General features: G+C 45.3%; 1 protein-coding gene across 5 annotated transcripts in view; it reads right to left on the bottom strand.

Moving 5' to 3' along the window:
* ERBIN (erbb2 interacting protein) overlaps positions 1-8132 on the bottom strand; it is a 120942-nt gene extending 112810 nt beyond the window's left edge. For 2 of the 5 annotated variants that reach the window (XM_082783568.1, XM_082783572.1), the window contains exon 1: positions 8001-8132. The gene's annotated coding sequence lies outside the window, so the exon portion shown is untranslated. Of the gene's footprint in view, positions 1-7550; positions 7713-8000 lie in introns of those variants that run through there. The other 3 variants (XM_082783570.1, XM_082783573.1, XM_082783569.1) reach the window with 3 other exon arrangements.
* Between the last annotated feature and the right edge of the window lie 4034 nt (positions 8133-12166).

Here is a 12166-nt window from a genome sequence, read left to right as displayed (position 1 = left end):
AAATTCAGAGGCTTGATTGATTCCCCCCTACCTGACACATCCCCAGACAGGACGGGAACCCACAGGTTTAACCATATTTTTCTTTTCTTCTGACTTACAGTTGAGCCCTGAAACTATTTTTAACCTAGTTTTTCATAGTTCTCTAATATCTACATGTGAACCAACAAAAGTGACCCTAAAGTAAAATCTTTTGTTTGTTCCAAATATCAATTAGTGTTCCTCATACAATTCCCTTTGCTTGCAGTTCTTCCCCAGAAGATCTCCTAAAGAGTTCGTGAATATTCTCCGTTACTTAGGATAAATCATCCTATGTAAGTTTAGTAAAGCACTCCTGAAATAAATGGTATGAAGTCTAGATAGCTATGAATCAGAGATATGAACTTTTGAATTTTCTCCCTCGCTGATTAAATGCATTACCAAGTCAGACCAAAAAAAAAGAGAGAGTACCTCAGAATTTAAATGACCTGCAGCTCCAGGGTTAACATCACATATGATTATGTGACCAGAAGAAACCCAAAATGAGTATGTTCTCCTAAAAAGAACTCACTACCAAGTTGACATTCAGATGACCACAGAATAATTTGCCTCTACAAACAAATGTACCAGCAGCAGGCTGTGGGTGTATATTAACAGCAGTCTGCACATCCACTGCCTCCCTCAGGTGCACCATGCATTAGCCCGAGTGGGATCTAAGTCAATTCAATACCTGCATGTTATACTCTGTATGTGCATGGAAAACCAGTAGTTACACAGCATTTAAGTCAGAAAGGACTTCAGATTTCTTTGCTGACATACTTTTAGTTTACTTTTACTCAAAATACAGGCCCCGATCTTATAAATACTTATGTAGCCAAGGTTTTTGTTTGCTTTATCCACAAGCACACAGATTATTAAGCATAACATTTCCACAGAGGAAAGAAAGTATGATTTACATTAATATTGTTACTTAAGAGTTCTCTGATACCCCCATGTCAAATATCATCCTCCATCATATCTTCAGGGCTATCTGTAAGCGAAGACAGAAGACCTGCAGTAATTTGACCAAATTACTGACAATTGGCTTCATCTTCTATACTATCACCTCTTCCCTCAAGCAGATTAATTCCAAGATCACTACAGATGCACAGAAAAAGCAGTAGCTCTCATAAGGTTTCCTAGCAGCCTACCAGAATCCTTGCCGATGAACCTGGAAACACTTTCTACCATCCAAACACTTAAATTTTTGCCAAACCTGCAACAGACGTTCACAGGCTTCTGGCACTGTATTTCAGACATTGCTCAGAGGTACTGATGCACCCTTCCTTCTTAGGCAGCTTTTGAAGTTTTGAAAGATACATGTATGTACTGAAAAGCTCCAAGGACAAGGAGAGCAAGGAAAGCTGAAGAAACATGTTCTGTAACTGTAGTAAACTCAGACCCCAAACTTACGGGACAGAGGACTATGGAAGAACATGAAAGCTTTCTTTCAGAAGTGTCTGGGATGACCAAGTGCCCCCCTATAGCCACTACAGAAACTTCCCATGCCAACTAGATAAAAATAATATGATGAGAAAGCTCCAAAGGCTGCAACTCACAGCACAGTACCTCAGATGCCAAGACAGGCACCATTTTTTCAACCAGCCTTCTAACCACACCTTTAACAAACTAACAGAAATTTAGATATTTTGAATTCAGTGTCAATGGCTGAACTTATCCCACCAAGGAAAACAAGTCATCAGCCATTTCCAAGGGAGATTCCAAACTGAATTGTAAAAGAAATTTTTCATTCAAGTATTTGTAAATTTTAGAAAGCCTACAAACCCCTTCAGAGCTTCTTCTACTCCTAAAGCTAGCCCCAGAAAGCTGGAGCAAGATGTAGTCTCTGAGCACTACCACCTCACAGGAAGACAACTATACCCCAAGCTTGTGCTTCAGAGGTAGAATTTTAACTTCAGGAGAACATAATGCTCAACATCTGAAACAAGTATTCCTTTCCTACTTGTTCCCAGAAAGGAAATTCTACTCACACAGCTGCAATCTCCCCACTGGAAGCATGTGACAATCCCTAACAGCCTAACCCACAACAGTCAAACAGGCACGGCGCAAGTCGTGAATCTCTGTCTATTCCATCCCAGCAAGCTTCATGACAGGGCTACAAGACAAGAAGCACAGCACCACACATACTGAGCTACACCAACTTGGAGAACTCAGCATTGTAGAATTTTTGTTTGTTTGAAAGGTGAGTCAATGCACCTAGTGAATACTGGATGGATCACTCTGAGGACAGTGATCTACAACTTCTTCCAGTTACTATTCTCATGGTTTAAGTAGAAGAATCAGAAAGAGTAAGTTTGTCTGTAGTAGTTGTTTCCCTTAATACATAATATAGCTTTATGCTTGCACAATTCACTTACACAAAAGCGTTTAACAAAAGTTTGAGAAAAGTTTTATTAACAAAAAAAGCAAGGATTAATAGTATCAAATATCTGAAAATTGAGAAACCATGCAAAAGTTGTACTTTTTGAATCATTTACCATTTTTCATGTAGCTTTGCTCTTACAAGAACGGAAGTTGTATTTACTACCTTCAGCAATCCTTAAGGTCCTGATCATTGGATCGATAAAGAACTGGGGAAGAAAAAGTGTTCTTCCCCCTTCATTCATCAACAAAGTTTGTACAGAAATAGATACCTAACATTTTCTTGGCCCTAATGTACAGGAACGGTGACCTAATAGTGTCTAATAGGATAGAAGAGTAAGATCATCCGATTAATTACCTGAAGAAGTGGATAAAGAGGGGAGGAGATGGTGTACTATCCTAATCTAACAGCTTTCAAATGCAAGCAGATCTAGAGACATCGGTACCTTCTGCAGTATTACAACTTCCAGGACAGCCAGCAGCAGAGATGGTTCATATTGTCCTCAGACTCTGCTTAATCATCACTTGTTGCTCCTATCCATAATGATTGCTTAGTATCAGGTATCTACAAATTAGTTGCAGATACAGAAAGAACTAATCTACTTTTCAACGTAAACTACCCTAGGGAAACTAGTCACAGTGGTGATGTTTTCCAACATAAACACGCCTCCATTTCAGCCTGAATGAAACCAAACAAAGGGGTTTGTTTAGCTTTATTTCTCAATTATGCAAATCATGATGAAGGTAGAAGGTGTGATTTAGTGTTGAAACACCATGCTTCAGTATCAACTTTAAGGAAAGTACACATGAAACTAAAAGAGTAATAAACCAAGTATCCGTATTGAAATTTAAGCTACAAGGAAAAAAAAAAAAAAAAAAAAAAAAGAAACTTAAAAAGAGCAGCTAACTGATGAGGAAGAATGGCAGAAAAAGCAGAATTATCCCAAGATCACTAGATACTAAAAAATACTAACAATCATAGCAATATTCACTGCTCCCATTTTTCCTTATAGAGGCAGAAGATCACAGAATGGTTTGATTTGGAAGGAACCTTGAAGATCATCTAATTCCACCCCCCTGCCATGTGCAGGGACACCTCCCACTAGACCAGGTTGCCCAAAGCCCCATCCAGCCTGGCCTTGAACACTTAGAAGGATGGAGCATCCACAGCTTCTCTGGGCAGCCTGTGCCAGGGCCTCACCACCCTGAGTGAAGAATTTCTTCCTTATGTCCTTCTTTAGATTAAAGCCATTCCCCCTTGTCCTACCACTCCACTCCCTGACCAAGAGTCCCTCCCCAGCTCTCCTGTAGGTCCCCTTTAGGCACTGGAAGGCTGCTCTAAGGTCTCCCCGGAGCCTCCTCTTCTCCAGGCTGAACAACCCCAGCTCTCTCAGCCTGTCTTCATAGGAGAGCTGTTCCAGCACTCTGATCATCTTTGTGGTCCTCCTCTGGACTTGTCTGTGTTCTTCTTGTGCTGAGGGCCCCAGAGCTGAACACAGCTCTCCAAGTAGTGTCTCACAAGAGCAGAGCAGAGGGGCAGAATCACCTCTCTCACCCTGCTGGCCACGCTGCTTTTGATGTAGCCCAGGGTACAGCTAGCTTTCTGGGCTGTAAATGCACAAGGCCGGCTCACACTGAGTTTTTCATCAACCAACACACCCAAATCTGTCTCCTCAACTCAGCATTCTCACTCTCAAAATTCAGTATTTAACAGGTTTTACTCACTACATGTGAACAGTGAATTTTTAATCAGAAATGAAGGTTGTATTTCAATAAAGTCTAATTTTCACAACCAAAATTTCCACAAAAAAAAAAAAAAAAAAAAAAAAAACACAGTCAAGTTACTTTGTGTATGACTGCCCTCTTAGACTCAATAGAGCTGCTCAACAATTAATTCTTACTGATGTCCACTAGGCATTAATTTTTACTGATATTTACCAGGAGGAGACAGCGTGCCAGCTGTGCTGGTGCAGTGAGCTCCATGTGCCACCTCCGCAGCTGGACACTGCAGTGGCACGCTGCAGCTGCTCCCCAAGAGAAGAGAAACAGTAAAGATGGGGAAACCCATGTCTGAGGCCTGGACAAGCCCCCGCCTTCTACCCCACCAAAAAAATATTTTGTGTACAAAACTGGACCAGAGTCTGCCACGTGAGTATCCACTGATCTGTTCACATGTTACCCCCAAAACCAGTAAAAAGATATTCCCCATGCATTCAAAATACGAGGCAAGAGTCCCCAAATCAGTTAAACTTCTAAAAGTTGTAGAAAAGCAGCCGTTACCTCAAAAGTGTGCATGGACTTCAAAGATGTTCTAAAGACACTGGCAGTTCAATAGTATAGCAATTCACTAATATTGTACTTTGTAGACTTGAAAAATAAATAATTAAGTTATTTATGAACTATTTACTGAATGTGATGAACACATTAGTTCAGTGTTTTCACTCCAATGTGAAGAGTGTTGCCTGACATACTGTTTCAATTACTCAAAAGCTGACAAAGGTAAAATAGTGATGTCTCTGAATCTCCACGTTCCAAATAATTCACGTTTAACTACCTATATTGACTGTCATCATCATCACTTCTGTGCGCACGAAAGGATGCAATTTTCGTATCTGCTAAGAGTAACTTTCCTGTCAACCTGACTGGTTACTCATTCGGAAGAGGTCAGATCTGTAATTCCTCTACACAGAGTAACGTCAGACCCTCCTTTAGCAGATCACGTTATCCCACAGGGAGAACCTACTGAAAAGACAACATATCAAACATTTGATCTTTACGTAACATTCTCCCTAGAAGATTTTCCTTTTTGTTTGGAAGCAGGAAGAACAAAAACAGAACAACAACTGAGAAAAAAAAAAAAAAAACAGAGCAGATAGGCAATGATTCATTACACCCCTACAGGAAAAATGAGTTGAAGAATCCTGCTCCCATCCCCTTCTATTTCTAGAACACGCTGCTAACATGGGAAGTTTAATGCGTGTTACATACGTGCACGCCTTCCCTTAGTTCAGATCCTCCAAGCGTGGCTCTGCACACGTAGGGCCGCAGACTGAACAAACTTCACTGAGGACAAACTGTAACGCTGATGCTACAGCACCACCAGCTTAATACCCCAGGCAACTTTCGTTCAATAGTACTTTCTCTGTGGAGTCCCCTCATCAATTCACATCAGCGTGATGTGCAAATGGATATCCTACGGAACACCACGTCTATATCACACATCACATACCAGGCAGCTTGTTAGTGACTAATCTATTGACAAGACTGCTGAAACGAGATACAAGTGGTCCTCACGGCAGTCACATTCCATAGCACGCCTTTTGCTGTAACTTCTACCTCTGTCATGGTAAGCATACCTACTTAAAACTATCAGTGTCTACATGAGCTTAATGTAATTCACAAGCACGGAACAGCCAGGTAGAAAGAACATTTCCCCAAGCCATCGTCACATACCTATGAAAGCTTTGTTCCAAACAACCTCAGCTACCACGTGTGTGCTTGCATCATTTTATTCACAATACAAATACCAATGTCAGCCCGATTTAGTTGAGATGGTTGATCTCAAGAAAGAATACACTCCTTCATAACTTCTAAACTATGTTAATGACATGAATGGCATTCTATGATATAACCATTAGCTGTATGCAGCACTGAATTACACTTTCATCATTAAAAAGGGCCTTATCCATAGCTACCATGGTGACAAAACACTAGTGTAAAAAGTTGTGGCTCCACTACAAGGATCTATTCTTCTACATGGCATTGAAAAATATCAAGTGCATCATGAGAAACACAAAAGGTCTGAAAAGAAACAAAATTGCATCCATTAGAACATAGTGGTTTACAACTAAATTTGTCATGCATTGCTACAATTTCTCCCTCCCCCCCATGGAATCTCAAGTCATTATTGGGACTGAAACACTGCTTTGGAAAGTGACCGTTCTTTGTAAAAGGATTACTCTATTTAGGCTTCATTGCTTTTCTGCCAAGCATCAGCCATATAAGGAAGCTGAAGTTCACTGCCATCTATTTTGCTCAGGCCTTTCAGATGCCTAAGAATAACCTTTCTACTGCCTGGAAAGGTAAGTCCAGAAATTGCAAGCCAAATCATTTACTTGTTATCAGCCACAGAAGCCACTTTAGGTCAGCTACACGGTAATATTTTTCCTCACACCGTATCAAACAGAGTTGGATTGATAACTTTTTTTTCCCTCACACACTTGGTGCTGTAGTTATATTTAAAGAACTACACATATCACAGCTTTAAAAATCTTCCAAAGAACTGACTTTGTCCAATTCTTACAAACACCAACGCATCTCAGAGACTTCAGAGTCTGAACCACGAACATCCTACCTGACAAATACGCTGGTTTTGAGTTCGTCAAACAGGAACAAAAATTTAAATAAGCAAGCAGAGAGCCATGGCTTCTAGCTCATTTTAAGCGTTCACAATCACGAAGGAACTAACCAATAATTGCCTCTTTGAGGCATGCGAAATGAGCTTGTGGTGAGCAGCACTGCTTTCGCTAAACGCGCCGAGTCGGCCGGTGTAACAGAGCCCAGCCCCGGCAGCACAAAAACCTTACACCAAAACTTTCCGATCAGCTTCCCCTCCCGCAGCTTCGCATGGAACTCTTGGCAAAAAAAAAAAAAAAAAAAGAAAAAGAAAAAAAAAAAAAAAAAAAAAAACACGATAAAGGGGAAAGCGGTCAGCAGAAAACAAACGCGGCTTCGTTAGCCTGCAAGTTCAATGGCACGTAGTTTTTAAGAAGTCAGATCGCTAGCAAGCTTTTCTTCTTTTAAATAGTGTGTGTGTGGGGGGGGGGGGTCTCCTCACGATAAAACCGGGGCAAAGATCAAGACAGAGCGGCACAGACCTTCCCTACACGAGCTGGAAAATATGCGGCCAAACCCGTCACCGCGGGGACGGGTACGGGGACAGGGACGGGGCGGAGGGGAGGAGAGGTGGCGGCGGCCGTCGGGGGGGGAGGAGGAAAGCCGAGGCAGGCTTTACCCAGGGCACGTCGTAGAGAAGCAATTTAGGATTTTCAGGAGGACGGGCCGGAGGCTAGCCCCAGGAAAAAAAATAATAAAATAAAATAAAATAAAACAAGGTGAGAGGCAGGCGCAGGGGGGCAATAAGCCGCGATTACCTCCTGCGGGACCGCCTCGTTGCCCCAGAACTTCACTGCGCTGGCAGGGCTCGGCTTCGCAGGGCAGGTCTGGGAGCAGCAGCCGCTCAGTGCCTTCCTCCGGCCGAACAAAGAAACTTCTGTGCCCGAGGAGAGCCTGGAAACTTTCCGTGTCCCCCCCCTACACACACACACACACACACACACACACACACACACACACCCCACCCCCGGACCCCCGCCCCGAGCCCCCCGCGCCGCGACGGACGGGGGCACAAAGGGGCTGCGCGGGGCGGAAAAAAAAAATAAAATAAAAAAATAAAAGGCCAAAAAAAAAAAAAAAAAAAAAAAACAGGATATAAAAACGAAGCGTGAACTCCTTCCTTGCTCCCCACCCCCTCCGGTGGCGGCGGGGGCAGGACCGTGCCGCTGGTCCCCCCCAAACCCCCTCCTCCCCCCCCCCCCACTCACCTCCTCGGCCGGCTCCAGCGGGCAGCGCTGTCCCCCGGCGCCCCGGGGAAACGTCTTAAATCCCACCACCGACTGCCCTGCGCCTTCGGGGAGGGGGGGAGAAGGGGGAGGAGAGGAGGGAGGAGAGAGATGAAAAAAAAAAAAAAAAAAAGGGGTGGAGGGGGAAGAAAAAAAAAAAAAAAAGATGCAACAGCTTTCGGCGAGGATGGGGGCGCGGGGGGGGCGGCCGGGCCGAGCCGAGCCGAGCCGAGCCGAGCCCAGCCGGGCAGAGCCGAGCAGGCAGAGCCGAGCCCAGCCGATCTCAGCCGATCTCTTCCGATCTGTGCCGATCTCAGCCGAGCCCAGCCGAGCCGGGCTCCTCCCGGCGGCAGCCCCGGGCCGTGCCCCGCGGTCCCCGCCCCGCACGGAGGGCGCCCCCCGGCCCCCGTCCCGCCGCCTGTCCGCTCCCCGGCGCCCCTCACCCCGCCGCCAAGGGCACGAGGGGCGCGGGCCGCCCTCCCGCTGCCTGCCGCCGTCCCCTCCTCACCTGCCCGCCCGCCGCCGCCGCCGCCGCCCTCTCCCCGCCTCCTCTCGCACACTTCCCCCCCCCTTGCTCTCCGCCTTCCCCCCCGCCCGCTCGCCCCGGCGACGGTGCCCCGGGGCAGGATGGATGGATGGATGGATGGATGGATGGATGGATGGACGGACGGACAGATGGAGGGATGGGGACACACGGACAACGGCAGCGGGGCGTACGAGGGCGGGAGGCCGCCGCCGCCTCCCAGGCCCAGGCCGGGAGCGGCGGGAGCGCCCCCACTGGCGGCGGCGGCGCAGCGCTGCGCATCCCCTCCCCCCCGCTCCCCTCCCGCCGCCGCCACTGCCGCCGCCGCCGGGCCCCTAGCCGGTGCGGGGCCGAGCGCGGGAGGCGGCGGCTCGGCCAATCGCCGGGCAGAAAGGTTGTGAGGGACGGGGCCCGCAGCCAATGGCGGCCCGCGGGGGGCGGGAGCGCGCTGTGGAGGAATGGGGCGAGGTGGGGGGGCAGGGTGGGGGCCGCTCGCCTGGCTGCCCGCTGGGCGGCCGGCGGGGGGCTGCGGCGGGGGCTGCGCGCTGAGAAAGGGGGCAGGGGGCTGGGGAGCGGCGTTTACGCGAGCCTCTGGCCAGCAGCGGGGAGCAGAGTGTCAGCTCGGGGCCAGCCTGAAGTGAAAAGCCCCCTAAGCCCCCAAATCCAGCGTATGGGGGTCTGCGGCTGCCTCCCTCGGCTCCTGACGGGGCGCTTTGGGCGAAAACGCCTCAGCCCCGAGCAGCGACGCGGGGCTGGGCGGGTCCGCGGGTACCCAGGACGTTTAACGCGGCTGTAACCTCCGTCAGAGTTACTGCTTTGTATCTGGGGGCACCCCGAAGCAGCCAGAGGCGTGCCTCTCCGTGAGGTCAGCGGCACTCACCGCCTCTCCTCCATCTCCACATACAGCCCTCCTCGGGGACTGCCCCTGTGCTGCGGTCTAAGTAATTAAACTGGATCAAACATAGCCATCGGAGCTGGTAAAAACACACACACACGTATATGTATTCCAATAAATACATATTTCCCAAACTTCCTTTTATTTATTTGTTTCCGTCGCTCGGATAAGCTGTTCTCTTCAAATAACTCGGCTCTGGACTCAGGCCAAGCGTGAGAGCTTCCGCCCCCAAAGTTCAAAGCACCGACAACAAATTCAGAGTTTCTCACTGTATGGCGCTACACCGGTGCTCTTAACAAAGTTGCTAATATTTTGTCTCGCAACCTCATGATCATTCCTACCTAACGACCAATAATCCTTATCGTGATTAATACAAGTGCCATTCTGCCACAGATTCCCTCCATCACGAACTCTACGAGGCACCTGTGTTACACATGAGATTATTGTGGCTGTTTTTGGTGTGAAATTGCTCTTTGGCAAAGTTTACTGCAAATTGCCTAATACATCTATTAATGCAGCTGGGTAACAGATGGGTGTGGGAAATTTATAGCAACTATTGTTCCCATGATGGACCTACCGTAATTGTAACGTTAGTTTCAATGTAAGACGCCATTTCACTTACAGTTTTAGCCATCAAAAATAAAAGCCTAGCCAGAGACTACTGAAACTATAGATAGCAAGGCCACTGCTCCTGAAGACATACTACATGGACAAGATACAACTAACTGTGCAAATTCGGAGGATACCACGAGTTATCCCAGGGATTTAAAAGTGCTATAAATATCAAGACAGTATTTAGATTACAGCTTCAGCAGAGTCCCCAGCAACATTAATTCCCAGAGTTGTTATCCCAGTTACCATATAATTACAGATTAAGTGCACAAAGTACAAAATATAGAGTTACTTAATGAGTCTTTCAAGTGAGACTATGCAAGTGATCCCAGTGATAGTTTAAACAAATTCTTTACACACAATTTCACATTAGACACCAAGCCCAAACTTCTCTCATTCAAACTCCTCTTTTATATTTGAACAGCAACATGAGCAGATATAAAGCTAAACTGAGAGAACAATTACAGAAACAGCCCCATCTAAATTTGTCTCTTTTGGGAGTTCAAATGGTCTAAACAACACACGTAGTGGTTCAGAGTAACTGTTTTGTTGCTGTTTTTCACTATTCTTACTAACACTTGTTACATTCATGCCTTTCAGCTTTTCTGAGTTAGACTGAAAGGCCTCCAAGCTAAGTATTTCTCCTCAATAAATGCTTGGGTGCCAACTTGAACAGTGGATTTTAGCTTGATTTGAATTGTGGCTTCTGGACATTATTGAAATATTAAATAACTAAATAATAATTACTGGAAGTGATAATTGCCTGAAAGACATAAGAGAGATTAAGTAATCATGTCTATAAAAAGTGTGTATTGAAGTTTTGTCATTTATTTTGGACACCCCATAATTTAAATTTGCCCGAGATCTATTCAGAGTGCCTTAGTGTAACAGATTTTGATCGATCTGGTTCACAACTGGCTTGTACCACATTTATGCTGGTGAAGTCAACAAAAATGGTTCAATTCAGAGGCAGTTAAGGCCCAGAAGCATATCGTTACAACTCTCTAAATGTGCAATACCTATCTCATATATTTGAAGAAAAGCTAAGTGAATGATCTCTGCTCAGTTTAACATTGAAACAATATAAAATTTACATTAATTAAATACTGCATTATGCCATAGAAAGAGGCTTTCTCTATATTCATTTCCAAGAGTTTTCAAATAGTAAAATCAAGTGTATTGTGTGACTAAGATTTGGAGTACTATGCAAGTAGCGATAGAAAACCTTTTTAACACCACAACCTATTTTGTATATACTGTGTTCCAGAAATGGTTAGGAATGTTTTAGAGTTATTTTTAAACATTTTATTGTGACTTTTTGTTTGTATTTCTCTTCCTTGGTTACCATGGGTGAGCTCCTGAATTGTGGCTTACGAACACTTGGCACTGTGTTTCGCGAGGAGGAGAAAAGACAAAAAGGTGATGTTAAGACACCTTTACTCTTCCTTGATTTGGACTGCTTTGCTCCTGGACAGTCTCCTTAACAGTGACTTTAAGCTATGCTGCAGTCCTAGCCTAAAGCCTGTTTTGACAGCTGATGCCTTCACATAAATCTTGCACTGGTCAAAACAAATGGAAAGGAATGAAAGCTGCGACCATGCCATGTGAGGACATGGACTTTGGTGGATCGTAGCCATCAATCCCTGGCTCACAAGCTCCTGCAGAGCTGTTTCTGGACACGCTAATGACAAAGAGTTAAATATGAAGTTGTCAAAAAGAGCAACTTATGAATTTGCTTAAAATGAGCAATTTGCTCAGTGTTTTACCTTTGCATCCTTGCCAACTGCCCTTGGTAAGGTTCATGGATCAAAAAAGGGTAACAATTAATGCTGCTGAGGATAATTTGTGTCTGAGAAGAAATCCTGATTCTAATTATACCTGAAATAGCTTTTCTATAGGAAATCAACTATGCTAGCTCTGTAGTAGCTCCATATGACAGTTCTATGACAGTTAATACTGCTCTGCGTCCTGCAGGAAAACAAGCATTCCTCTCTCCATCTGTAGGAAAGAAGAATTTCTGTGGCAAGTTCCTTTAAAATTTAACTTGGTGTTTTTAAGCTAATGAACACCCATGAGAATGAATTCTAGAGTAACGAGTTGGTGAATAGGTCATGTGTA

This window comes from Aythya marila (assembly GCF_965140915.1).
Source record: "Aythya marila genome assembly, chromosome: Z".
NCBI lineage: Eukaryota > Metazoa > Chordata > Aves > Anseriformes > Anatidae > Aythya > Aythya marila.
This window is presented reverse-complemented; position numbering and strand designations above follow the sequence as displayed.